Source organism: Rhipicephalus microplus, unplaced genomic scaffold (assembly GCF_043290135.1).
Source record: "Rhipicephalus microplus isolate Deutch F79 unplaced genomic scaffold, USDA_Rmic scaffold_44, whole genome shotgun sequence".
NCBI classification, from domain to species: Eukaryota; Metazoa; Arthropoda; class Arachnida; order Ixodida; family Ixodidae; genus Rhipicephalus; species Rhipicephalus microplus.
This window is the reverse complement of record NW_027464617.1, coordinates 2,531,722-2,557,839: the sequence shown is the minus strand read 5'-3', so window position 1 is coordinate 2,557,839 and position 26,118 is coordinate 2,531,722. Positions and strand designations below refer to the sequence as shown.

The 26,118-nt window shown below is 53.3% G+C and overlaps 10 non-coding genes across 10 annotated transcripts; all 10 read right to left on the bottom strand.

Annotated features, from left to right (window-relative positions):
- Positions 1 to 743: 743 nt before the first annotated feature.
- On the bottom strand, positions 744 to 820 carry TRNAN-GUU (transfer RNA asparagine (anticodon GUU)). Its single transcript has one exon. It is a non-coding gene; the product is annotated as a tRNA-Asn (tRNA).
- A 2,276-nt stretch (positions 821 to 3,096) lies between these two features.
- TRNAN-GUU (transfer RNA asparagine (anticodon GUU)) lies at positions 3,097 to 3,173 on the bottom strand. The gene has a single exon. It is a non-coding gene; the product is annotated as a tRNA-Asn (tRNA).
- A 364-nt stretch (positions 3,174 to 3,537) lies between these two features.
- Positions 3,538 to 3,614, bottom strand: TRNAN-GUU (transfer RNA asparagine (anticodon GUU)). Its single transcript has one exon. It is a non-coding gene; the product is annotated as a tRNA-Asn (tRNA).
- Positions 3,615 to 5,884: 2,270 nt separating this feature from the next.
- TRNAN-GUU (transfer RNA asparagine (anticodon GUU)) lies at positions 5,885 to 5,961 on the bottom strand. Its single transcript has one exon. It is a non-coding gene; the product is annotated as a tRNA-Asn (tRNA).
- Positions 5,962 to 6,031: 70 nt separating this feature from the next.
- On the bottom strand, positions 6,032 to 6,108 carry TRNAN-GUU (transfer RNA asparagine (anticodon GUU)). The gene has a single exon. It is a non-coding gene; the product is annotated as a tRNA-Asn (tRNA).
- Positions 6,109 to 9,549: 3,441 nt separating this feature from the next.
- TRNAN-GUU (transfer RNA asparagine (anticodon GUU)) lies at positions 9,550 to 9,626 on the bottom strand. The gene has a single exon. It is a non-coding gene; the product is annotated as a tRNA-Asn (tRNA).
- A 5,542-nt stretch (positions 9,627 to 15,168) lies between these two features.
- Positions 15,169 to 15,245, bottom strand: TRNAN-GUU (transfer RNA asparagine (anticodon GUU)). Its single transcript has one exon. It is a non-coding gene; the product is annotated as a tRNA-Asn (tRNA).
- A 5,221-nt stretch (positions 15,246 to 20,466) lies between these two features.
- Positions 20,467 to 20,543, bottom strand: TRNAN-GUU (transfer RNA asparagine (anticodon GUU)). The gene has a single exon. It is a non-coding gene; the product is annotated as a tRNA-Asn (tRNA).
- A 364-nt stretch (positions 20,544 to 20,907) lies between these two features.
- Positions 20,908 to 20,984, bottom strand: TRNAN-GUU (transfer RNA asparagine (anticodon GUU)). Its single transcript has one exon. It is a non-coding gene; the product is annotated as a tRNA-Asn (tRNA).
- Positions 20,985 to 26,041: 5,057 nt separating this feature from the next.
- On the bottom strand, positions 26,042 to 26,118 carry TRNAN-GUU (transfer RNA asparagine (anticodon GUU)). The gene has a single exon. It is a non-coding gene; the product is annotated as a tRNA-Asn (tRNA).

Sequence of the window (26,118 nt, the reverse complement as noted above, 5' to 3'; positions counted from 1 at the left end):
GAGCCGCACCACCATCGGGTGGGCTCGAACCTCCAACCTTTCAGTTAACAGCCCATCGCGCTAGCCAATTACGCCACGGAGACAACCTGCTCCACTCTCACCACCATCAGAACATATCTTAAAGGCTATCAGCCCAAAGAAAAAAAAGCGCCGCACCACCACCGAGTGGGCTCGAACCTCCAACCTTTCGGTTCACAGCCGATCGCGCCAGCCAATTGCGCCACGGAGACAGTCGTGGTCCACCCTCCTCCCCGTCAGAACATTTCTTCAGAGCTATCAGCCCAAAGAAAAAGAAGCGCCGCACCACCACCGGGTGGGCTTGAACCTTCAACTATTCGGTTAACAGCCGGTCGCGCTAGCCAATTGCGCCACGGAGATAGTCGTGCTCCACTTCCACCACCATCAGAACATATCTTCAAAGCTATCAGCGCAAAAAAAAGCAACACACCACTCCCGGGAGAGCTCGAACCTCCAACCTTTCCGTTAACAGCCGATCGCGCTAGCCAATTGCGCCACGGAGACAGTCCTGCTCCACTCTCACCATCGTCAGAACATTTCTTCAGAGCTATCAGCCCAAAGAAAAAAAAGAGCCGCACCACCATCGGGTGGGCTCGAACCTCCAACCTTTCAGTTAACAGCCCATCGCGCTAGCCAATTACGCCACGGAGACAGTCGTGCTCCACTCTCACCACCATCAGAACATATCTTCAAAGCTATAAGGGCAAAGAAAAAAAGCAACACACCACTCCCGGGAGGGTTCGAACCTCCAACCTTTCGGTTAACAGCCGAACGCGCTAGCCGATTGCGCCACGGAGACAGTCGTGCTCCACTCCCACCACCATCAGAACATATCTTCAAAGCTATCAGCGCAAAGAAAAAAGCAACACACCACTCCCGGGAGGGCTTGAACCTCGAACCTGTCGGTTAACAGCCGATCTCGCTAGCCAATTGCGCCACGGAGACAGTCCTGCTCCACTCTCACCACCATCACAACATATCTTCAAAGCACTCAGCCCAAAGAAAAAAAAGCGCCGCACCACCACCGAGTGGGCTCGAACCTCCAACCTTTCGGTTAACAGCCGATCGCGCCAGCCAATTGCGCCACGGAGACAGTCGTGCTCCACTCTCCCCCCCGTCAGAACATTTCTTCAGAGCTATCAGCCCAAAGGAAAAAAAGCGCCGCACCACCACCGAGTGGGCTCGAACCTCCAACCTTTCGGTTAACAGCCGATCACGCTAGCCGATTGCGCCACGGAGACAGTCGTGCTCCACTCCCACCACCATCAGAACATATATTCAAAGCTATCAGCGCAAAAAAAAAGCAACACACCACTCCCGGGAGAGCTCGAACCTCCAGCCTTTCGGTTAACAGCCGATCGCGCTAGCCAATTGCGCCACGCAGAGAGTCGTGCTCTTTTCTCACCACCAACAGAACATATCTTCAATGCTATCAGGGCAAAGAAAAAAAGCGCCGCACCACCACCGGGTGGGCTCGAACCTCCAACCTTTCGGTTAATAGCCCATCGCGCTAGCCAATTGCGCCACGGAGACAGTCGTGCTCCACTCTCACCACCGTCAGAACATTTCTTCAGAGCTATAAGCCCAAAGGAAAAAAAGTGCCGCACCACCACCGGGTGGGTTCGAGCGTCCAACCTTTCGGTTAATAGCCCATTGCGCTAGCCAATTACGCCACGGAGACAGTCGTGCTCCACTCTCACCACCATCAGAACATATCTTCAAAGCTATCAGCGCAAAGAAAAAAGCAACACACCACTCCCGGGAGGGCTCGAACCTCCAACCTTTAGGTTAACAGCCGATCTCGCTAGCCAATTGCGCCAAGGAGACAGTCGTGCTCCACTCTCACCACCGTCAGAACAATTCTCCAGAGCTATCAGCCCAAAGAAAAAAAAGCGCCGCACCACCACCGGGTGGGCTCGAACCTCCCACCTTTTGGTTAACACCCGATCGCGCTAGCCGATTGCGCAACGGAGAAAGTCGTGCTCCACTCTCACCACCAACAGAACATTTCTTCAGAGCTATCAGCGCAAAGAAAAAAGCAACACACCACTACCGAGAGGGCTTGAACCTCGAACCTTTCGGTTAACAGCCGATCTCGCTAGCCAATTGCGCCACGGAGACAGTCCTGCTCCACTCTCACCACCATCAGAACACATCTTCAAAGGTATAAGCCCAAAGAAAAAAAAGCGCCGCACCACCACCGAGTGGGCTCGAACCTCCAACCTTTCGGTTATCTGCCGAACGTGCTAGCCAATTGCGCCAAGGAGACAGTCGTGCTCCACTCTCACCACCGTCAGAACATTTCTTCAGAGCTATGAGCCAAAAGAAAAAAAGCGCCGCACCACCATCGGGTGGGCTCGAACCTCCAACCTTTCGGTTAACAGCCAATCGCGCTAGCCAATTGTGCCACGGAGACAGTCGTGCTCCACTCTCACCACCGTCAGAACATTTCTTCAGAGCTAACAGCCCAAAGAAAAAAATCGCCGCACCACCACCAGGTGGGCTGGAACCTCCAAACTTTCGGTTAACAGCCGATCGCGCTAGCCAATTGCGCCATAGAGACAGTCCTGCTCCACTCCCACCACCATCAGAACATATCTTTAAAGCTATCAGCCCAAAGAAAAAAAAGCAACATACCATTACTAGGTGGATTCGAACCTCCAACCTTTCAGTTAACAGCCCATCGCGCTAGCCAATTGCGCCACGGAGAGAGTCGTGCTCCACTCTCACCACCATCAGAACATATCTTCAAAGCTATCAGCGCAAAGAAAAAAGCAACACACCACTCCCGGTAGGGCTCGAACCTCCAACCTTTCGGTTAACAGCCGATCGCGCTAGCCAATTGCGCCAAGGAGACAGTCATGCTCCACTCTCACCACCGTCAGAACAATTCTTCAGAGCTATCAGCCCAAAGGAAAAAAAGCGCCGCACCACCATCGGGTGGGCTCGAACCTCCAACGTTTCGGATAACAGCCAATCGCGCTAGCCAATTGCGCCACGGAGAGAGTCATGCTCCTTTCTCACCACCAACAGAACATATCTTCAAAGCTATAAGGGCAAAGAAAAAAAGCAACACACCACTCCCGGGAGGGTTCGAACCTCCAACCTTTCGGTTAACAGCCGAACGCGCTAGCCGATTGCGCCACGGAGACAGTCGTGCTCCACTCCCACCACCATCAGAACATATCTTCAAAGCTATCAGCGCAAAGAAAAAAGCAACACACCACTCCCGGGAGGGCTTGAACCTCGAACCTGTCGGTTAACAGCCGATCTCGCTAGCCAATTGCGCCACGGAGACAGTCCTGCTCCACTCTCACCACCATCACAACATATCTTCAAAGCACTCAGCCCAAAGAAAAAAAAGCGCCGCACCACCACCGAGTGGGCTCGAACCTCCAACCTTTCGGTTAACAGCCGATCGCGCCAGCCAATTGCGCCACGGAGACAGTCGTGCTCCACTCTCCCCCCCGTCAGAACATTTCTTCAAAGCTATAAGGGCAAAGAAAAAAAGCAACACACCACTCCCGGGAGGGTTCGAACCTCCAACCTTTCGGTTAACAGCCGAACGCGCTAGCCGATTGCGCCACGGAGACAGTCGTGCTCCACTCCCACCACCATCAGAACATATCTTCAAAGCTATCAGCGCAAAGAAAAAAGCAACACACCACTCCCGGGAGGGCTTGAACCTCGAACCTGTCGGATAACAGCCGATCTCGCTAGCCAATTGCGCCACGGAGACAGTCCTGCTCCACTCTCACCACCATCACAACATATCTTCAAAGCACTCAGCCCAAAGAAAAAAAAGCGCCGCACCACCACCGAGTGGGCTCGAACCTCCAACCTTTCGGTTAACAGCCGATCGCGCCAGCCAATTGCGCCACGGAGACAGTCGTGCTCCACTCTCCCCCCCGTCAGAACATTTCTTCAGAGCTATCAGCCCAAAGGAAAAAAAGCGCCGCACCACCACCGAGTGGGCTCGAACCTCCAACCTTTCGGTTAACAGCCGATCACGCTAGCCGATTGCGCCACGGAGACAGTCGTGCTCCACTCCCACCACCATCAGAACATATATTCAAAGCTATCAGCGCAAAAAAAAGCAACACACCACTCCCGGGAGAGCTCGAACCTCCAGCCTTTCGGTTAACAGCCGATCGCGCTAGCCAATTGCGCCACGGAGAGAGTCGTGCTCTTTTCTCACCACCAACAGAACATATCTTCAAGGCTATCAGGGCAAAGAAAAAAAAGCGCCGCACCACCACCGGGTTGGCTCGAACCTCCAACCTTTCGGTTAATAGCCCATCGCGCTAGCCAATTGCGCCACGGAGACAGTCGTGCTCCACTCTCACCACCGTCAGAACATTTCTTCAGAGCTATAAGCCCAAAGGAAAAAAAGTGCCGCACCACCACCGGGTGGGTTCAAGCGTCCAACCTTTCGGTTAATAGCCCATTGCGCTAGCCAATTACGCCACGGAGACAGTCGTGCTCCACTCTCACCACCATCAGAACATATCTTCAAAGCTATCAGCGCAAAGAAAAAAGCAACACACCACTCCCGGGAGGGCTCGAACCTCCAACCTTTAGGTTAACAGCCGATCGCGCTAGCCAATTGCGCCAAGGAGACAGTCGTGCTCCACTCTCACCACCGTCAGAACAATTCTCCAGAGCTATCAGCCCAAAGAAAAAAAAGCGCCGCACCACCACCGGGTGGGCTCGAACCTCCAACCTTTTGGTTAACACCCGATCGCGCTAGCCGATTGCGCAACGGAGAAAGTCGTGCTCCACTCTCACCACCAACAGAACATTTCTTCAGAGCTATCAGCGCAAAGAAAAAAGCAACACACCACTACCGAGAGGGCTTGAACCTCGAACCTTTCGGTTAACAGCCGATCTCGCTAGCCAATAGCGCCACGGAGACAGTCGTGCTCCACTCTCACCACCGTCAGAACATTTCTTCAGAGCTAACAGCCCAAAGAAAAAAAAGCGCCGCACCACCACCAGGTGGGCTGGAACCTCCAAACTTTCGGTTAACAGCCGATCGCGCTAGCCAATTGCGCCATGGAGACAGTCCTGCTCCACTCTCACCACCATCAGAACATATCTTTAAAGCTATCAGCCCAAAGAAAAAAAAAGCAACATACCATTACTGGGTGGACTCGAACCTTTCAGTTAACAGCCCATCGCGCTAGCCAATTGCGCCACGGAGAGAGTCGTGCTCCACTCTCACCACCATCAGAACATATCTTCAAAGCTATCAGCGCAAAGAAAAAAGCAACACACCACTCCCGGTAGGGCTCGAACCTCCAACCTTTCGGTTAACAGCCGATCGCGCTAGCCAATTGCGCCAAGGAGACAGTCATGCTCCACTCTCACCACCGTCAGAACTATTCTTCAGAGCTATCAGCCCAAAGGAAAAAAAGCGCCGCACCACCACCGGGTGGGCTCAAACCTCCAACCTTTTGGTTAACACCCGATCGCGCTAGCCAATTGTGCAACGGAGAGAGTCGTGCTCCACTCTCACCACCAACAGAACATATCTTCAAAGCTATCAGCGCAAAGAAAAAAGCAACACACCACTCCCGGGAGGGCTTGAACCTCGAACCTTTCGGTTAACAGCCGATCTCGCTAGCCAATTCCGCAACGGAGACAGTCCTGCTCCACTCTCACCATCGTCAGAACATTTCTTCAGAGCTATCAGCCCAAAGAAAAAAAAGCGCCGCACCACCATCGGGTGGGCTCGAACCCCCAACCTTTCAGTTAACAGCCCATCGCGCTAGCCAATTACGCCACGGAGACAGTCGTGCTCCACTCTCACCACCATCAGAACATATCTTCAAAGCTATAAGGGCAAAGAAAAAAAGCAACACACCACTCCCGGGAGGGTTCGAACCTCCAACCTTTCGGTTAACAGCCGAACGCGCTAGCCAATTGCGCCACGGAGACAGTCGTGCTCCACTCTCACCACCGTCAGAACATATCTTCAAAGCTATAAGGGCAAAGAAAAAAAGCAACACACCACTCCCGGGAGGGTTCGAACCTCCAACCTTTCGGTTAACAGCCGAACGCGCTAGCCGATTGCGCCACGGAGACAGTCGTGCTCCACTCCCACCACCATCAGAACATATCTTCAAAGCTATCAGCGCAAAGAAAAAAGCAACACACCACTCCCGGGAGGGCTTGAACCTCGAACCTCTCGGATAACAGCCGATCTCGCTAGCCAATTGCGCCACGGAGACAGTCCTGCTCCACTCTCACCACCATCACAACATATCTTCAAAGCACTCAGCCCAAAGAAAAAAAAGCGCCGCACCACCACCGAGTGGGCTCGAACCTCCAACCTTTCGGTTAACAGCCGATCGCGCCAGCCAATTGCGCCACGGAGACAGTCGTGCTCCACTCTCCCCCCCGTCAGAACATTTCTTCAGAGCTATCAGCCCAAAGGAAAAAAAGCGCCGCACCACCACCGAGTGGGCTCGAACCTCCAACCTTTCGGTTAACAGCCGATCACGCTAGCCGATTGCGCCACGGAGACAGTCGTGCTCCACTCCCACCACCATCAGAACATATATTCAAAGCTATCAGCGCAAAAAAAGCAACACACCACTCCCGGGAGAGCTCGAACCTCCAGCCCTTCGGTTAACAGCCGATCGCGCTAGCCAATTGCGCCACGGAGAGAGTCGTGCTCTTTTCTCACCACCAACAGAACATATCTTCAAGGCTATCAGGGCAAAGAAAAAAAAGCGCCGCACCACCACCGGGTTGGCTCGAACCTCCAACCTTTCGGTTAATAGCCCATCGCGCTAGCCAATTGCGCCACGGAGACAGTCGTGCTCCACTCTCACCACCGTCAGAACATTTCTTCAGAGCTATAAGCCCAAAGGAAAAAAAGTGCCGCACCACCACCGGGTGGGTTCAAGCGTCCAACCTTTCGGTTAATAGCCCATTGCGCTAGCCAATTACGCCACGGAGACAGTCGTGCTCCACTCTCACCACCATCAGAACATATCTTCAAAGCTATCAGCGCAAAGAAAAAAGCAACACACCACTCCCGGGAGGGCTCGAACCTCCAACCTTTAGGTTAACAGCCGATCGCGCTAGCCAATTGCGCCAAGGAGACAGTCGTGCTCCACTCTCACCACCGTCAGAACAATTCTCCAGAGCTATCAGCCCAAAGAAAAAAAAGCGCCGCACCACCACCGGGTGGGCTCGAACCTCCAACCTTTTGGTTAACACCCGATCGCGCTAGCCGATTGCGCAACGGAGAAAGTCGTGCTCCACTCTCACCACCAACAGAACATTTCTTCAGAGCTATCAGCGCAAAGAAAAAAGCAACACACCACTACCGAGAGGGCTTGAACCTCGAACCTTTCGGTTAACAGCCGATCTCGCTAGCCAATTGCGCCACGGAGACAGTCGTGCTCCACTCTCACCACCGTCAGAACATTTCTTCAGAGCTAACAGCCCAAAGAAAAAAAAGCGCCGCACCACCACCAGGTGGGCTGGAACCTCCAAACATTCGGTTAACAGCCGATCGCGCTAGCCAATTGCGCCATGGAGACAGTCCTGCTCCACTCTCACCACCATCAGAACATATCTTTAAAGCTATCAGCCCAAAGAAAAAAAAGCAACATACCATTACTGGGTGGACTCGATCCTTTCAGTTAACAGCCCATCGCGCTAGCCAATTGCGCCACGGAGAGAGTCGTGCTCCACTCTCACCACCAACAGAACATATCTTCAAAGCTATCAGCGCAAAGAAAAAAGCAACACACCACTCCCGGGAGGGCTTGAACCTCGAACCTTTCGGTTAACAGCCGATCTCGCTAGCCAATTCCGCAACGGAGACAGTCCTGCTCCACTCTCACCAACATCAGAACATATCCCAAAGGCTATCAGCCCAAAGAAAAAAAAAGTGCCGCACCACCACCGAGTGGGCTCGAACCTCCAACCTTTCGGTTAACAGCCGATCGCGCTAGCCAATTGCGCCACGGAGATAGTCGTGCTCCACTTCCACCACCATCAGAACATATCTTCAAAGCTATCAGCGCAAAAAAAGCAACACACCACTCCCGGGAGAGCTCGAACCTCCAACCTTTCGGTTAACAGCCAATCGCGCTAGCCAATTGCGCCACGGAGACAGTCCTGCTCCACTCTCATCATCGTCAGAACATTTCTTCAGAGCTATCAGCCCAAAGAAAAAAAAGAGCCGCACCACCATCGGGTGGGCTCGAACCTCCAACCTTTCAGTTAACAGCCCATCGCGCTAGCCAATTACGCCACGGAGACAGTCCTGCTCCACTCTCACCACCATCAGAACATATCTTAAAGGCTATCAGCCCAAAGAAAAAAAAGCGCCGCACCACCACCGAGTGGGCTCGAACCTCCAACCTTTCGGTTCACAGCCGATCGCGCCAGCCAATTGCGCCACGGAGACAGTCGTGGTCCACCCTCCTCCCCGTCAGAACATTTCTTCAGAGCTATCAGCCCAAAGAAAAAGAAGCGCCGCACCACCACCGGGTGGGCTTGAACCTCCAACTATTCGATTAACAGCCGGTCGCGCTAGCCAATTGCGCCACGGAGATAGTCGTGCTCCACTTCCACCACCATCAGAACATATCTTCAAAGCTATCAGCGCAAAAAAAAGCAACACACCACTCCCGGGAGAGCTCGAACCTCCAACCTTTCGGTTAACAGCCAATCGCGCTAGCCAATTGCGCCACGGAGACACTCCCGCTCCACTCTCATCATCGTCAGAACATTTCTTCAGAGCTATCAGCCCAAAGAAAAAAAAGAGCCGCACCACCATCGGGTGGGCTCGAACCTCCAACCTTTCAGTTAACAGCCCATCGCGCTAGCCAATTACGCCACGGAGACAGTCCTGCTCCACTCTCACCACCATCAGAACATATCTTAAAGGCTATCAGCCCAAAGAAAAAAAAGCGCCGCACCACCACCGAGTGGTCTCGAACCTCCAACCTTTCGGTTCACAGCCGATCGCGCCAGCCAATTGCGCCACGGAGACAGTCGTGGTCCACCCTCCTCCCCGTCAGAACATTTCTTCAGAGCTATCAGCCCAAAGAAAAAGAAGCGCCGCACCACCACCGGGTGGGCTTGAACCTCCAACTATTCGGTTAACAGCCGGTCGCGCTAGCCAATTGCGCCACGGAGATAGTCGTGCTCCACTTCCACCACCATCAGAACATATCTTCAAAGCTATCAGCGCAAAAAAAGCAACACACCACTCCCGGGAGAGCTCGAACCTCCAACCTTTCGGTTAACAGCCGATCGCGCTAGCCAATTGCGCCACGGAGACAGTCCTGCTCCACTCTCACCATCGTCAGAACATTTCTTCAGAGCTATCAGCCCGAAGAAAAAAAAGAGCCGCACCACCATCGGGTGGGCTCGAACCTCAAACCTTTCAGTTAACAGCCCATCGCGCTAGCCAATTACGCCACGGAAACAGTCGTGCTCCACTCTCACCACCATCAGAACATATCTTCAAAGCTATAAGGGCAAAGAAAAAAAGCAACACACCACTCCCGGGAGGGTTCGAACCTCCAACCTTTCGGTTAACAGCCGAACGCGCTAGCCGATTGCGCCACGGAGACAGTCGTGCTCCACTCCCACCACCATCAGAACATATCTTCGAAGCTATCAGCGCAAAGAAAAAAGCAACACACCACTCCCGGGAGGGCTTGAACCTCGAACCTGTCGGATAACAGCCGACCTCGCTAGCCAATTGCGCCACGGAGACAGTCCTGCTCCACTCTCACCACCATCACAACATATCTTCAAAGCACTCAGCCCAAAGAAAAAAAACCGCCGCACCACCACCGAGTGGGCTCGAACCTCCAACCTTTCGGTTAACAGCCGATCGCGCCAGCCAATTGCGCCACGGAGACAGTCGTGCTCCACTCTCCCAATTGCGCCACGGAGACAGTCGTGCTCCACTCTCCCCCCCGTCAGAACATTTCTTCAGAGCTATCAGCCCAAAGGAAAAAAAGCGCCGCACCACCACCGAGTGGGCTCGAACCTCCAACCTTTCGGTTAACAGCCGATCACGCTAGCCGATTGCGCCACGGAGACAGTCGTGCTCCACTCCCACCACCATCAGAACATATATTCAAAGCTATCAGCGCAAAAAAAAGCAACACACCACTCCCGGGAGAGCTCGAACCTCCAGCCTTTCGGTTAACAGCCGATCGCGCTAGCCAATTGCGCCACGGAGAGAGTCGTGCTCTTTTCTCACCACCAACAGAACATATCTTCAAGGCTATCAGGGCAAAGAAAAAAAAGCGCCGCACCACCACCGGGTTGGCTCGAACCTCCAACCTTTCGGTTAATAGCCCATCGCGCTAGCCAATTGCGCCACGGAGACAGTCGTGCTCCACTCTCACCACCGTCAGAACATTTCTTCAGAGCTATAAGCCCAAAGGAAAAAAAGTGCCGCACCACCACCGGGTGGGTTCAAGCGTCCAACCTTTCGGTTAATAGCCCATTGCGCTAGCCAATTACGCCACGGAGACAGTCGTGCTCCACTCTCACAACCATCAGAACATATTTTCAAAGCTATCAGCGCAAAGAAAAAAGCAACACACCACTCCCGGGAGGGCTCGAACCTCCAACCTTTAGGTTAACAGCCGATCGCGCTAGCCAATTGCGCCAAGGAGACAGTCGTGCTCCACTCTCACCACCGTCAGAACAATTCTCCAGAGCTATCAGCCCAAAGAAAAAAAAGCGCCGCACCACCACCGGGTGGGCTCGAACCTCCAACCTTTTGGTTAACACCCGATCGCGCTAGCCGATTGCGCAACGGAGAAAGTCGTGCTCCACTCTCACCACCAACAGAACATTTCTTCAGAGCTATCAGCGCAAAGAAAAAAGCAACACACCACTACCGAGAGGGCTTGAACCTCGAACCTTTCGGTTAACAGCCGATCTCGCTAGCCAATTGCGCCACGGAGACAGTCGTGCTCCACACTCACCACCGTCAGAACATTTCTTCAGAGCTAACAGCCCAAAGAAAAAAAAGCGCCGCACCACCACCAGGTGGGCTGGAACCTCCAAACTTTCGGTTAACAGCCGATCGCGCTAGCCAATTGCGCCATGGAGACAGTCCTGCTCCACTCTCACCACCATCAGAACATATCTTTAAAGCTATCAGCCCAAAGAAAAAAAAAGCAACATACCATTACTGGGTGGACTCGAACCTTTCAGTTAACAGCCCATCGCGCTAGCCAATTGCGCCACGGAGAGAGTCGTGCTCCACTCTCACCACCATCAGAACATATCTTCAAAGCTATCAGCGCAAAGAAAAAAGCAACACACCACTCCCGGTAGGGCTCGAACCTCCAACCTTTCGGTTAACAGCCGATCGCGCTAGCCAATTGCGCCAAGGAGACAGTCATGCTCCACTCTGACCACCGTCAGAACTATTCTTCAGAGCTATCAGCCCAAAGGAAAAAAAGCGCCGCACCACCACCGGGTGGGCTCGAACCTCCAACCTTTCAGTTAACAGCCCATCGCGCTAGCCAATTACGCCACGGAGACAGTCCTGTTCCACTCTCACCACCATCAGAACATATCTTAAAGGCTATCAGCCCAAAGAAAAAAAAGCGCCGCACCACCACCGAGTGGGCTCGAACCTCCAACCTTTCGGTTCACAGCCGATCGCGCCAGCCAATTGCGCCACGGAGACAGTAGTGGTCCACCCTCCTCCCCGTCAGAACATTTCTTCAGAGCTATCAGCCCAAAGAAAAAGAAGCGCCGCACCACCACCGGGTGGGCTTGAACCTCCAACTATTCGGTTAACAGCCGGTCGCGCTAGCCAATTGCGCCACGGAGATAGTCGTGCTCCACTTCCACCACCATCAGAACATATCTTCAAAGCTATCAGCGCAAAAAAAAGCAACACACCACTCCCGGGAGAGCTCGAACCTCCTACCTTTCGGTTAACAGCCAATCGCGCTAGCCAATTGCGCCACGGAGACAGTCCTGCTCCACTCTCCTCATCGTCAGAACATTTCTTCAGAGCTATCAGCCCAAAGAAAAAAAAGAGCCGCACCACCATCGGGTGGGCTCGAACCTCCAACCTTTCAGTTAACAGCCCGTCGCGCTAGCCAATTACGCCACGGAGACAGTCCTGCTCCACTCTCACCACCATCAGAACATATCTTAAAGGCTATCAGCCCAAAGAAAAAAAAGCGCCGCACCACCACCGAGTGGTCTCGAACCTCCAACCTTTCGGTTCACAGCCGATCGCGCCAGCCAATTGCGCCACGGAGACAGTCTTGGTCCACCCTCCTCCCCGTCAGAACATTTCTTCAGAGCTATCAGCCCAAAGAAAAAGAAGCGCCGCACCACCACCGGGTGGGCTTGAACCTCCAACTATTCGGTTAACAGCCGGTCGCGCTAGCCAATTGCGCCACGGAGATAGTCGTGCTCCACTTCCACCACCATCAGAACATATCTTCAAAGCTATCAGCGCAAAAAAAAGCAACACACCACTCCCGGGAGAGCTCGAACCTCCAACCTTTCGGTTAACAGCCGATCGCGCTAGCCAATTGCGCCACGGAGACAGTCCTGCTCCACTCTCACCATCGTCAGAACATTTCTTCAGAGCTATCAGCCCAAAGAAAAAAAAGAGCCGCACCACCATCGGGTGGGCTCGAACCTCCAACCTTTCAGTTAACAGCCCATCGCGCTAGCCAATTACGCCACGGAGACAGTCGTGCTCCACTCTCACCACCATCAGAACATATCTTCAAAGCTATAAGGGCAAAGAAAAAAAGCAACACACCACTCCCGGGAGGGTTCGAACCTCCAACCTTACGGTTAACAGCCGAACGCGCTAGCCGATTGCGCCACGGAGACAGTCGTGCTCCACTCCCACCACCATCAGAACATATCTTCAAAGCTATCAGCGCAAAGAAAAAAGCAACACACCACTCCCGGGAGGGCTTGAACCTCGAACCTGTCGGTTAACAGCCGATCTCGCTAGCCAATTGCGCCACGGAGACAGTCCTGCTCCACTCTCACCACCATCACAACATATCTTCAAAGCTATCAGCGCAAAAAAAAGCAACACACCACTCCCGGGAGAGCTCGAACCTCCAGCCTTTCGGTTAACAGCCGATCGCGCTAGCCAATTGCGCCACGGAGAGAGTCGTGCTCTTTTCTCACCACCAACAGAACATATCTTCAATGCTATCAGGGCAAAGAAAAAAAAGCGCAGCACCACCACCGTGTGGGCTCGAACCTCCAACCTTTCGGTTAATAGCCCATCGCGCTAGCCAATTGCGCCACGGAGACAGTCGTGCTCCACTCTCACCACCGTCAGAACATTTCTTCAGAGCTATAAGCCCAAAGGAAAAAAAGTGCCGCACCACCACCGGGTGGGTTCGAGCGTCCAACCTTTCGGTTAATAGCCCATTGCGCTAGCCAATTACGCCACGGAGACAGTCGTGCTCCACTCTCACCACCAACAGAACATTTCTTCAGAGCTATCAGCGCAAAGAAAAAAGCAACACACCACTACCGAGAGGGCTTGAACCTCGAACCTTTCGGTTAACAGCCGATCTCGCTAGCCAATTGCGCCACGGAGACAGTCCTGCTCCACTCTCACCACCATCAGAACATATCTTCAAAGGTATCAGCCCAAAGAAAAAAAAGCGCCGCACCACCACCGAGTGGGCTCGAACCTCCAACCTTTCGGTTATCTGCCGAACGTGCTAGCCAATTGCGCCAAGGAGACAGTCGTGCTCCACTCTCACCACCGTCAGAACATTTCTTCAGAGCTATGAGCCAAAAGAAAAAAAGCGCCGCACCACCATCGGGTGGGCTCGAACCTCCAACCTTTCGGTTAACAGCCAATCGCGCTAGCCAATTGTGCCACGGAGACAGTCGTGCTCCACTGTCACCACCGTCAGAACATTTCTTCAGAGCTAACAGCCCAAAGAAAAAAAAGCGCCGCACCACCACCAGGTGGGCTGGAACCTCCAAACTTTCGGTTAACAGCCGATCGCGCTAGCCAATTGCGACATGGAGACATTCCTGCTCCACTCTCACCACCATCAGAACATATCTTTAAAGCTATCAGCCCAAAGAAAAAAAAAGCAACATACCATTACTGGGTGGACTCGAACCTCCAACCTTTCAGTTAACAGCCCATCGCGCTAGCCAATTGCGCCACGGAGAGAGTCGTGCTCCACTCTCACCACCATCAGAACATATCTTCAAAGCTATCAGCGCAAAGAAAAAAGCAACACACCACTCCCGGTAGGGCTCGAACCTCCAACCTTTCGGTTAACAGCCGATCGCGCTAGCCAATTGCGCCAAGGAGACAGTCATGCTCCACTCTCACCACCGTCAGAACAATTCTTCAGAGCTATCAGCCCAAAGGAAAAAAAGCGCCGCACCACCACCGGGTGGGCTCAAACCTCCAACCTTTTGGTTAACACCCGATCGCGCTAGCCAATTGTGCAACGGAGAGAGTCGTGCTCCACTCTCACCACCACCAGAACATATCTTCAGAGCTATCAACCCAAAGAAAAAAAGCGCCGCACCACCACCGGGTGGGCTCGAACCTCCAACCTTTTGGTTAACAGCCGATCGCGCTAGCCAATTGCGCCACAGAGAGAGTCATGCTCCTTTCTCACCACCAACAGAACATATCTCCAAAGCTATCAGCGCAAAGAAAAAAGCAACACACCACTCCCGGGAGGGCTCGAACCTCCAACATTTCGGTTAACAGCCGATCGCGCTAGCCACTTCCGCATCGGAGACAGTCCGGCTCCACTCTCACCACCGTCAGAACATTTCTTCAGAGCTATCAGCCCAAAGAAAAAAAAGCGCCGCACCACCATCGGGTGGGCTCGAACCTCCAACGTTTCGGTTAACAGCCAATCGCGCTAGCCAATTGCGCCACGGAGACAGTCCTGCTCCACTCTCACCATCGTCAGAACATTTCTTCAGAGCTATCAGCCCAAAGAAAAAAAAGCGCCGCACCACCATCGGGTGGGCTCGAACCTCCAACCTTTCAGTTAACAGCCCATCGCGCTAGCCAATTACGCCACGGAGACAGTCGTGCTCCACTCTCACCACCATCAGAACATATCTTCAAAGCTATAAGGGCAAAGAAAAAAAGCAACACACCACTCCCGGGAGGGTTCGAACCTCCAACCTTTCGGTTAACAGCCGAACGCGCTAGCCGATTGCGCCACGGAGACAGTCGTGCTCCACTCCCACCACCATCAGAACATATCTTCAAAGCTATCAGCGCAAAGAAAAAAAGCAACACACCACTCCCGGGAGGGCTTGAACCTCGAACCTGTCGGTTAACAGCCGATCTCGCTAGCCAATTGTGCCACGGAGACAGTCCTGCTCCACTCTCACCACCATTACAACATATCTTGAAAGCACTCAGCCCAAAGAAAAAAAAGCGCCGCACCACCACCGAGTGGGCTCGAACCTCCAACCTTTCGGTTAACAGCCGATCGCGCCAGCCAATTGCGCCACGGAGACAGTCGTGCTCCACTCTCCCCCCCGTCAGAACATTTCTTCAGAGCTATCAGCCCAAAGGAAAAAAAGCGCCGCACCACCACCGAGTGGGCTCGAACCTCCAACCTTTCGGTTAACAGCCGATCACGCTAGCCGATTGCGCCACGGAGACAGTCGTGCTCCTCTCCCACCACCATCAGAACATATATTCAAAGCTATCAGCGCAAAAAAAAGCAACACACCACTCCCGGGAGAGCTCGAACCTCCAGCCTTTCGGTTAACAGCCGATCGCGCTAGCCAATTGCGCCACGGAGAGAGTCGTGCTCTTTTCTCACCACCAACAGAACATATCTTCAATGCTATCAGGGCAAAGAAAAAAAAGCGCCGCACCACCACCGGGTTGGCTCGAACCTCCAACCTTTCGGTTAATAGCCCATCGCGCTAGCCAATTGCGCCACGGAGACAGTCGTGCTCCACTCTCACCACCGTCAGAACATTTCTTCAGAGCTATAAGCCCAAAGGAAAAAAAGTGCCGCACCACCACCGGGTGGGTTCAAGCGTCCAACCTTTCGGTTAATAGCCCATTGCGCTAGCCAATTACGCCACGGAGACAGTCGTGCTCCACTCTCACCACCATCAGAACATATCTTCAAAGCTATCAGCGCAAAGAAAAAAGCAACACACCACTCCCGGGAGGGCTCGAACCTCCAACCTTTAGGTTAACAGCCGATCGCGCTAGCCAATTGCGCCAAGGAGACAGTCGTGCTCCATTCTCACCACCGTCAGAACAATTCTCCAGAGCTATCAGCCCAAAGAAAAAAAAGCGCCGCACCACCACCGGGTGGGCTCGAACCTCCAACCTTTTGGTTAACACCCGATCGCGCTAGCCGATTGCGCAACGGAGAAAGTCGTGCTCCACTCTCACCACCAACAGAACATTTCTTCAGAGCTATCAGCGCAAAGAAAAAAGCAACACACCACTACCGAGAGGGCTTGAACCTCGAACCTTTCGGTTAACAGCCGATCTCGCTAGCCAATTGCGCCACGGAGACAGTCCTGCTCCACTCTCACCACCGTCAGAACATTTCTTCAGAGCTAACAGCCCAAAGAAAAAAAAGCGCCGCACCACCACCAGGTGGGCTGGAACCTCCAAACTTTCGGTTAACAGCCGATCGCGCTAGCCAATTGCGCCATGGAGACAGTCCTGCTCCACTCTCACCACCATCAGAACATATCTTTAAAGCTATCAGCCCAAAGAAAAAAAAAGCAACATACCATTACTGGGTGGACTCGAACCTCCAACCTTTCAGTTAACAGCCCATCGCGCTAGCCAATTGCGCCACGGAGAGAGTCGTGCTCCAGTCTCACCACCATCAGAACATATCTTCAAAGCTATCAGCGCAAAGAAAAAAGCAACACACCACTCCCGGTAGGGCTCGAACCTCCAACCTTTCGGTTAACAGCCGATCGCGCTAGCCAATGGCGCCAAGGAGACAGTCATGCTCCACTCTCACCACCGTCAGAACAATTCTTCAGAGCTATCAGCCCAAAGGAAAAAAAGCGCCGCACCACCACCGGGTGGGCTCAAACCTCCAACCTTTTGGTTAACACCCGATCGCGCTAGCCAATTGTGCAACGGAGAGAGTCGTGCTCCACTCTCACCACCAACAGAACATATCTTCAAAGCTATCAGCGCAAAGAAAAAAGCAACACACCACTCCCGGGAGGGCTTGAACCTCGAACCTTTCGGTTAACAGCCGATCTCGCTAGCAAATTCCGCCACGGAGACAGTCCTGCTCCACTCTCATCATCGTCAGAAGATTTCTTCAGAGCTATCAGCCCAAAGAAAAAAAAGAGCCGCACCACAATCGGGTGGGCTCGAACCTCCAACCTTTCAGTTAACAGCCCATCGCGCTAGCCAATTACGCCACGGAGACAGTCCTGCTCCACTCTCACCACCATCAGAACATATCTTAAAGGCTATCAGCCCAAAGAAAAAAAAGCGCCGCACCACCACCAAGTGGGCTCGAACCTCCAACCTTTCGGTTCACAGCCGATCGCGCCAGCCAATTGCGCCACGGAGACAGTCGTGGTCCACCCTCCTCCCCGTCAGAACATTTCTTCAGAGCTATCAGCCCAAAGAAAAAGAAGCGCCGCACCACCACCGGGTGGGCTTGAACCTCCAACTATTCGGTTAACAGCCGGTCGCGCTAGCCAATTGCGCCACGGAGATAGTCGTGCTCCACTTCCACCACCGTCAGAACATATCTTCAAAGCTATCAGCGCAAAAAAAAGCAACACACCACTCCCGGGAGAACTCGAACCTCCAACCTTTCGGTTAACAGCCGATCGCGCTAGCCAATTGCGCCACGGAGACAGTCATGCGCCACTCTCACCATCGTCAGAACATTTCTTCAGAGCTATCAGCCCAAAGAAAAAAAAGCGCCGCACCACCATCGGGTGGGCTCGAACCTCCAACCTTTCAGTTAACAGCCCATCGCGCTAGCCAATTACGCCACGGAGACAGTCGTGCTCCACTCTCACCACCATCAGAACATATCTTCAAAGCTATAAGGGCAAAGAAAAAAAGCAACACACCACTCCCGGGAAGGGTTCGAACCTCCAACCTTTCGGTTAACAGCCGAACGCGCTAGCCGATTGCGCCACGGAGACAGTCGTGCTCCACTCCCACCACCATCAGAACATATCTTCAAAGCTATCAGCGCAAAGAAAAAAGCAACACACCACTCCCGGGAGGGCTTGAACCTCGAACCTGTCGGTTAACAGCCGATCTCGCTAGCCAATTGCGCCACGGAGACAGTCCTGCTCCACTCTCACCACCATCACAACATATCTTCAAAGCACTCAGCCCAAAGAAAAAAAAGCGCCGCACCACCACCGAGTGGGCTCGAACCTCCAACCTTTCGGTTAACAGCCGATCGCGCCAGCCAATTGCGCCACGGAGACAGTCGTGCTCCACTCTCCCCCCCGTCAGAACATTTCTTCAGAGCTATCAGCCCAAAGGAAAAAAAAGCGCCGCACCACCACCGAGTGGGCTCGAACCTCCAACCTTTCGGTTAACAGCCGATCACGCTAGCCGATTGCGCCACGGAGACAGTCGTGCTCCACTCCCACCACCATCAGAACATATATTCAAAGCTATCAGCGCAAAAAAAAGCAACACACCACTCCCGGGAGAGCTCGAACCTCCAGCCTTTCGGTTAACAGCCGATCGCGCTAGCCAATTGCGCCCTCGAGACAGTCGTGCTCCACTCTCACCACCGTCAGAACAATTCTCCAGAGCTATCAGCCCAAAGAAAAAAAAGCGCCGCACCACCACCGGGTGGGCTCGAACCTCCAACCTTTTGGTTAACACCCGATCGCGCTAGCCGATTGCGCAACGGAGAAAGTCGTGCTCCACTCTCACCACCAACAGAACATTTCTTCAGAGCTATCAGCGCAAAGAAAAAAGCAACACACCACTACCGAGAGGGCTTGAACCTCGAACCTTTCGGTTAACAGCCGATCTCGCTAGCCAATTGCGCCACGGAGACAGTCGTGCTCCACTCTCACCACCGTCAGAACATTTCTTCAGAGCTAACAGCCCAAAGAAAAAAAAGCGCCGCACCACCACCAGGTGGGCTGGAACCTCCAAACTTTCGGTTAACAGCCGATCGCGCTAGCCAATTGCGCCATGGAGACAGTCCTGCTCCACTCTCACCACCATCAGAACATATCTTTAAAGCTATCAGCCCAAAGAAAAAAAAAGCAACATACCATTACTGGGTGGACTCGAACCTCCAACCTTTCAGTTAACAGCCCATCGCGCTAGCCAATTGCGCCACGGAGAGAGTCGTGCTCCAGTCTCACCACCATCAGAACATATCTTCAAAGCTATCAGCGCAAAGAAAAAAGCAACACACCACTCCCGGTAGGGCTCGAACCTCCAACCTTTCGGTTAACAGCCGATCGCGCTAGCCAATTGCGCCAAGGAGACAGTCATGCTCCACTCTCACCACCGTCAGAACAATTCTTCAGAGCTATCAGCCCAAAGGAAAAAAAGCGCCGCACCACCACCGGGTGGGCTCAAACCTCCAACCTTTTGGTTAACACCCGATCGCGCTAGCCAATTGTGCAACGGAGAGAGTCGTGCTCCACTCTCACCACCAACAGAACATATCTTCAAAGCTATCAGCGCAAAGAAAAAAGCAACACACCACTCCCGGGAGGGCTTGAACCTCGAACCTTTCGGTTAACAGCCGATCTCGCTAGCAAATTCCGCCACGGAGACAGTCCTGCTCCACTCTCACCAACATCAGAACATATCCCAAAGGCTATCAGCCCAAAGAAAAAAAAAGCGCCGCACCACCACCAAGTGGGCTCGAACCTCCAACCTTTCGGTTCACAGCCGATCGCGCCAGCCAATTGCGCCACGGAGACAGTCGTGGTCCACCCTCCTCCCCGTCAGAACATTTCTTCAGAGCTATCAGCCCAAAGAAAAAGAAGCGCCGCACCACCACCGGGTGGGCTTGAACCTCCAACTATTCGGTTAACAGCCGGTCGCGCTAGCCAATTGCGCCACGGAGATAGTCGTGCTCCACTTCCACCACCATCAGAACATATCTTCGAAGCTATCAGCGCAAAAAAAAGCAACACACCACTCCCGGGAGAGGTCGAACCTCCAACCTTTCGGTTAACAGCCGATCGCGCTAGCCAATTGCGCCACGGAGACAGTCATGCTCCACTCTCACCATCGTCAGAACATTCCTTCAGAGCTATCAGCCCAAAGAAAAAAAAGCGCCGCACCACCATCGGGTGGGCTCGAACCTCCAACCTTTCAGTTAACAGCCCATCGCGCTAGCCAATTACGCCACGGAGACAGTCGTGCTCCACTCTCACCACCATCAGAACATATCTTCAAAGCTATAAGGGCAAAGAAAAAAAGCAACACACCACTCCCGGGAGGGTTCGAACCTCCAACCTTTCGGTTAACAGCCGAACGCGCTAGCCGATTGCGCCACGGAGACAGTCGTGCTCCACTCCCACCACCATCAGAACATATCTTCAAAGCTATCAGCGCAAAGAAAAAAGCAACACACCACTCCCGGGAGGGCTTGAACCTCGAACCTGTCGGTTAACAGCCCATCTCGCTAGCCAATTGCGCCACGGAGACAGTCCTGCTCCACTCTCACCACCATCACAACATATCTTCAAAGCACTCAGCCCAAAGAAAAAAAAGCGCCGCACCACCACTGAGTGGGCTCGAACCTCCAACCTTTCAGTTAACAGCCCATCGCGCTAGCCAATTACGCCACGGAGACAGTCGTGCTCCACTCTCACCACCATCAGAACATATCTTCAAAGCTATAAGGGCAAAGAAAAAAAGCAACACACCACTCCCGGGAGGGCTCGAACCTCCAACCTTTCGGTTAACAGCCGAACGCGCTAGCCAATTGCGCCACGGAGACAGTCGTGCTCCACTCCCACCACCATCAGAACATATCTTCAAAGCTATCAGCGCAAAGAAAAAAGCAACACACCACTCCCGGGAGAGCTCGAACCTCCAACCTTTCAGTTAACAGCCCATAGCGCTAGCCAATTGCGCCACGGAGACAGTCGTGCTCCACTCTCACCACCATCACAACATATCTTCAAAGCTATCAGCCCAAAGGAAAAAAAGCACCGCACCACCACCGGGTGGGCTTGAACCTCCAACTATTCGGTTAACAGCCGATCGCGCTAGCCAATTGCGCCACGGAGATAGTCATGCTCCACTTCCACCACCATCAGAACATATCTTCAAAGCTATCAGCGCAAAAAAAAGCAACACACCACTCCTGGGAGAGCTCGAACCTCCAACTTTTCGGTTAACTGCCGAACGTGCTAGCCGATTGTGCCAAGGAGACAGTCATGCTCCACTCTCACCACCGTCAGAACATTTCTTCAGAGCTATCAGCCAAAAGAAAAAAGCACCGCACCACCTTCGGGTGGGCTCGAACCTCCAACCTTTCGGTTAACAGCCAATCGCGCTAGCCAATTGTGCCACGGAGACAGTCGTGCTCCACTCTCACCACCGTCAGAACATTTCTTCAGAGCTATCAGCCCAAAGAAAAAAAAGCGCTGCACCACCACCGAGTGGGCTCGAACCTCCAACCTTTCGGTTAACAGCCGATCGCGCTAGCCGATTGTGCCATGGAGACAGTCGTGCTCCACTCCCACCACCATCAGAACATATCTTCAAAGCTATCAGCGCAAAGAAAAAAGCAACACGCCACTCCCGGGAGGGCTTGAACCTCGAACCTGTCGGTTAACAGCCGATCTCGCTAGCCAATTGCGCCACGGAGACAGTCCTGCTCCACTCTCACCACCATCACAACATATCTTCAAAGCTATCAGCCCAAAGAAAAAAAAAGCGCCGCACCACCACCGAGTGGGCTCGAACCTCCAACCTTTCGGTTAACAGCCGATCGCGCCAGCCAATTGCGCCACGGAGACAGTCGTGCTCCACTCTCCCCCCCGTCACAACATTTCTTCAGAGCTATCAGCCCAAAGAAAAAAAAGCGCCGCACCACCACCGAGTGGGCTCGAACCTTCAACCTTTCGGTTAACAGCCGATCGCGCTAGCCGATTGCGCCACGGAGACAGTCGTGCTCCACTCCCACCACCATCAGAACATATATTCAAAGCTATCAGCGCAAAAAAAAGCAACACACCACTCCCGGGAGAGCTCGAACCTCCAGCCTTTTGGTTAACAGCGGATCGCGCTAGCCAATTGCGCCACGGAGACAGTCCTGCTCCACTCTCACCACCGTCAGAACATTTGTTCAGAGCTATCAGCCCAGAGAAAAAGAAGCGCCGCACAACCATCGGGTGGGCTCGAACCTCCAACCTTTCGGTTAACAGCCCATCGCGCTAGCCAATTGCGCCACAGAGACAGTCATGCTCCACTCTCACCACCGTCAGAACATTTCTTCAGAGCTATCAGCCCAAAAAAAAAGCGCCGCACCACCACCGGGTGGGCTTGAACCTCGAACCTTTCGGTTAATAGCCCATCGCGCTAGCCAATTACGCCACGGAGACAGTCGTGCTCCACTCTCACCACCATCAGAACATATCTTCAAAGCTATCAGCGCAAAGAAAAAAGCAACACACCACTCCCGGGAGAGCTCGAACCTCCAACCTTTCGGTTAACAGATGATCGCGCTATCCAATTGCGCCACGGAGACCGTCCTGCTCCACTCTCACCACCGTCAGAACATTTCTTCAGAGCTATCAGCCCAAAGAAAAAAAGCGCCGCACCACCACCGGGTGGGCTCGAACCTCCAACCTTTTGGTTAACAGCCGATCGTGCTTGCCAATTGCGCCACGGAGAGAGTCGTGCTCCTTTCTCACCACCAACAGAACATATCTTCAAAGCTATCAGGGCAAAGAAAAAAAAGCGCCGCACCACCACCGGGTGGGCTCGAACCTCCAACCTTTCGGTTAATAGCCCATCGCGCCAGCCAATTGCGCCACGGAGACATTCGTGCTCCACTCTCACCACCGTCAGAACATTTCTTCAGAGCTATAAGCCCAAAGGAAAAAAAGTGCCGCACCACCACCGGGTGGGTTCGAGCGTCCAACCTTTCGGGTAATAGCACATCGCGCTAGCCAATTACGCCACGGAGACAGTCGTGCTCCACTCTCACCACCATCAGAACATATCTTCAAAGCTATCAGCGCAAAGAAAAAAGCAACACACCACTCCCGGGAGGGCTCGAACCTCCAACCTTTCGGTTAACAGCCGATCGCGCTAGCCAATTGCGCCAAGGAGACAGTCATGCTCCACTCTCACCACCGTGAGAACATTTCTCCAGAGCTATCAGCCCAAAGAAAAAGAAGCGCCGCACCACCTTCGGGTGGGCTCGAACCTCCAACCTTTCGGTTAACAGCCCATCGCGCTAGCCAATTGCGCCACGGAGACAGTCCTGCTCCACTCTCACTACCGTCAGAACATTTCTTCAGAGCTATCAGCCCAAAGGAAAAAAGCGCCGCACCACCACCGGGTGGGCTTGAACCTCCAACCTTTTCGTTAACAGCCGATCGCGCTAGCCAATTGCGCCACGGAGAGAGTCGTGCTCCTTTCTCACCACCAACAGAACATATCTTCAAAGCTATCAGCGCAAAGAAAAAAGAACACACCACTCCCGGGAGGGCTTGAACCTCGAAGCTTTCGGTTAACAGCCGATCGCGCTAGCCAATTGCGCCGCGGAGACAGTCATGCTCCACTCTCACCACCATCAGAACAAAAGCTATAAGCGCAAAGAAAAAAGCAACACACCACTCCCGAGAGGGCTCGAACCTCCAACTTTTCTGTTAACAGCCGATCGCGCTAGCAAATTGCGCCACGGAGACAGTCCTGCTCCACTCTCACCACCATCAGAACATATATTCAAAGCTATCAGACGAAAGAAAAAAAAGCGCCGCACCACCACCGGGTGGGCTCGAACCTCCAACCTTTCGGTTAACAGCCGATCGCGCTAGAGAATCGCGTAACGGAGACAGTCCCGCTCCACTCTCACCACCACCAGAACATATCTTCAGAGCTATCAGCCCAAAGAAAAAAAGCGCCGCACCACCACCGGGTGGGCTCAAACCTCCAACCTTTTGGTTAACAGCCGATCGCGCTAGCCAATTGCGCCACAGAGAGAGTCGTGCTCCTTTCTCACACCCAACAGAACATATCTCCAAAGCTATCAGCGCAAAGAAAAAAGCAACACACCACTCCCGGGAGGGCTCGAACCTCCAACATTTCGGTTAACAGCCGATCGCGCTAGCCACTTCCGCATCGGAGACAGTCCGGCTCCACTCTCACCACCGTCAGAACATTTCTTCAGAGCTATCAGCCCAAAGAAAAAAAAGCGCCGCACCACCATCGGGTGGGCTCGAACCTCCAACGTTTCGGTTAATAGCCAATCGCGCTAGCCAATTGCGCCACGGAGACAGTCGTGCTCCACTCTCACCACCGTCAGAACATTTCTTCAGAGCTATGAGCCCCCCAAAAAAAAGCGCCGCACCACCACCGGGTGGGCTCGAACCTCCAACCTTTCGGTTAACAGCCGATCGCGCTAGCCAATTGCGCCATGGAGACAGTCCTGTTCCACTCTCACCACCATCAGAACATATCTTCAAAGCTATCAGCCCAAAGAAAAAAAAGCAACACACCACTCCTGGGAGGGCTCGAACCTCCAACCTTTCAGTTAACAGCCCATCGCGCTAGCCAATTGCGCCACGGAGACAGTCGGGCTCCACTGTCACCACCATCACAACATATCTTCAAAGCTATCAGCCCAAAGAAAAAAAAGCATCACACCACCACCGCGTGGGCTCGAACCTCCAACCTTTCGGTTACCAGCCGATCGCGCTAGCCGATTGCGCCACGGAGACAGTCTTGCTCCACTCTCACCACCATCAGAACATATCTTCAAAGCTATCAGCCCAAAGAAAAAAAAGCAACACACCACTCCCGGGAGGGCTAGAACCTCCAACCTTTCAGTTAACAGCTGATCGCGCTAGCAAATCGCGCCACGGAGACAGTCATGCTCCACTCTCAGCACCGTCAGAACATTTCTTCAGAGCTATCAGCCCAAAGGAAAAAAAGCACCGCACCACCACCGGGTGGGCTCAAACCTCCAACCTTTTGGTTAGCACCCGATCGCGCTAGCCAATTGCGCAATGGAGAGAGTCGTGCTCCACTGTCACCACCAACAGAACATATCTTCAAAGCTACCAGCGCAAAGAAAAAAGCAACACACATCTCCCGGGAGGGCTTGAACCTCGAACCTTTCGGTTAACAGCCGATCTCGCTAGCCAATTGCGCCACGGAGACAGTCCTGCTCCACTCTCACCATCGTCAGAACATTTCTTCAGAGCTATCAGCCCAAAGAAAAAAAAGCGCCGCACCACCATCGGCTGGGCTCGAACCTCCAACCTTTCGGTTAACAGCCGATCGCGCCAGCCAATTGCGCCACGGAGACAGTCGTGGTCCACCCTCCTCCCCGTCAGAACATTTCTTCAGAGCTATCAGCCCAAAGAAAAAGAAGCGCCGCACCACCACCGGGTGGGCTTGAACCTCCAACTATTCGGTTAACAGCCGATCGCGCTAGCCAATTGCGCCACGGAGATAGTCGTGCTCCACTTCCACCACCATCAGAACATATCTTCAAAGCTATCAGCGCAAAAAAAGCAACACACCACTCCCGGGAGAGCTCGAACCTCCAACCTTTCGGTTAACAGCCGATCGCGCTAGCCAATTGCGCCACGGAGACAGTCCTGCTCCACTCTCACCATCGTCAGAACATTTCTTCAGAGCTATCAGCCCAAAGAAAAAAAAGCGCCGCACCACCATCGGGTGGGCTCGAACCTCCAACCTTTCAGTTAACAGCCCATCGCGCTAGCCAATTACGCCACGGAGACAGTCGTGCTCCACCCTCACCACCATCAGAACATATCTTCAAAGCTATAAGGGCAAAGAAAAAAAGCAACACACCACTCCCGGGAGGGCTCGAACCTCCAACCTTTCGGTTAACAGCCGAACGCGCTAGCCGATTGCGCCACGGAGACAGT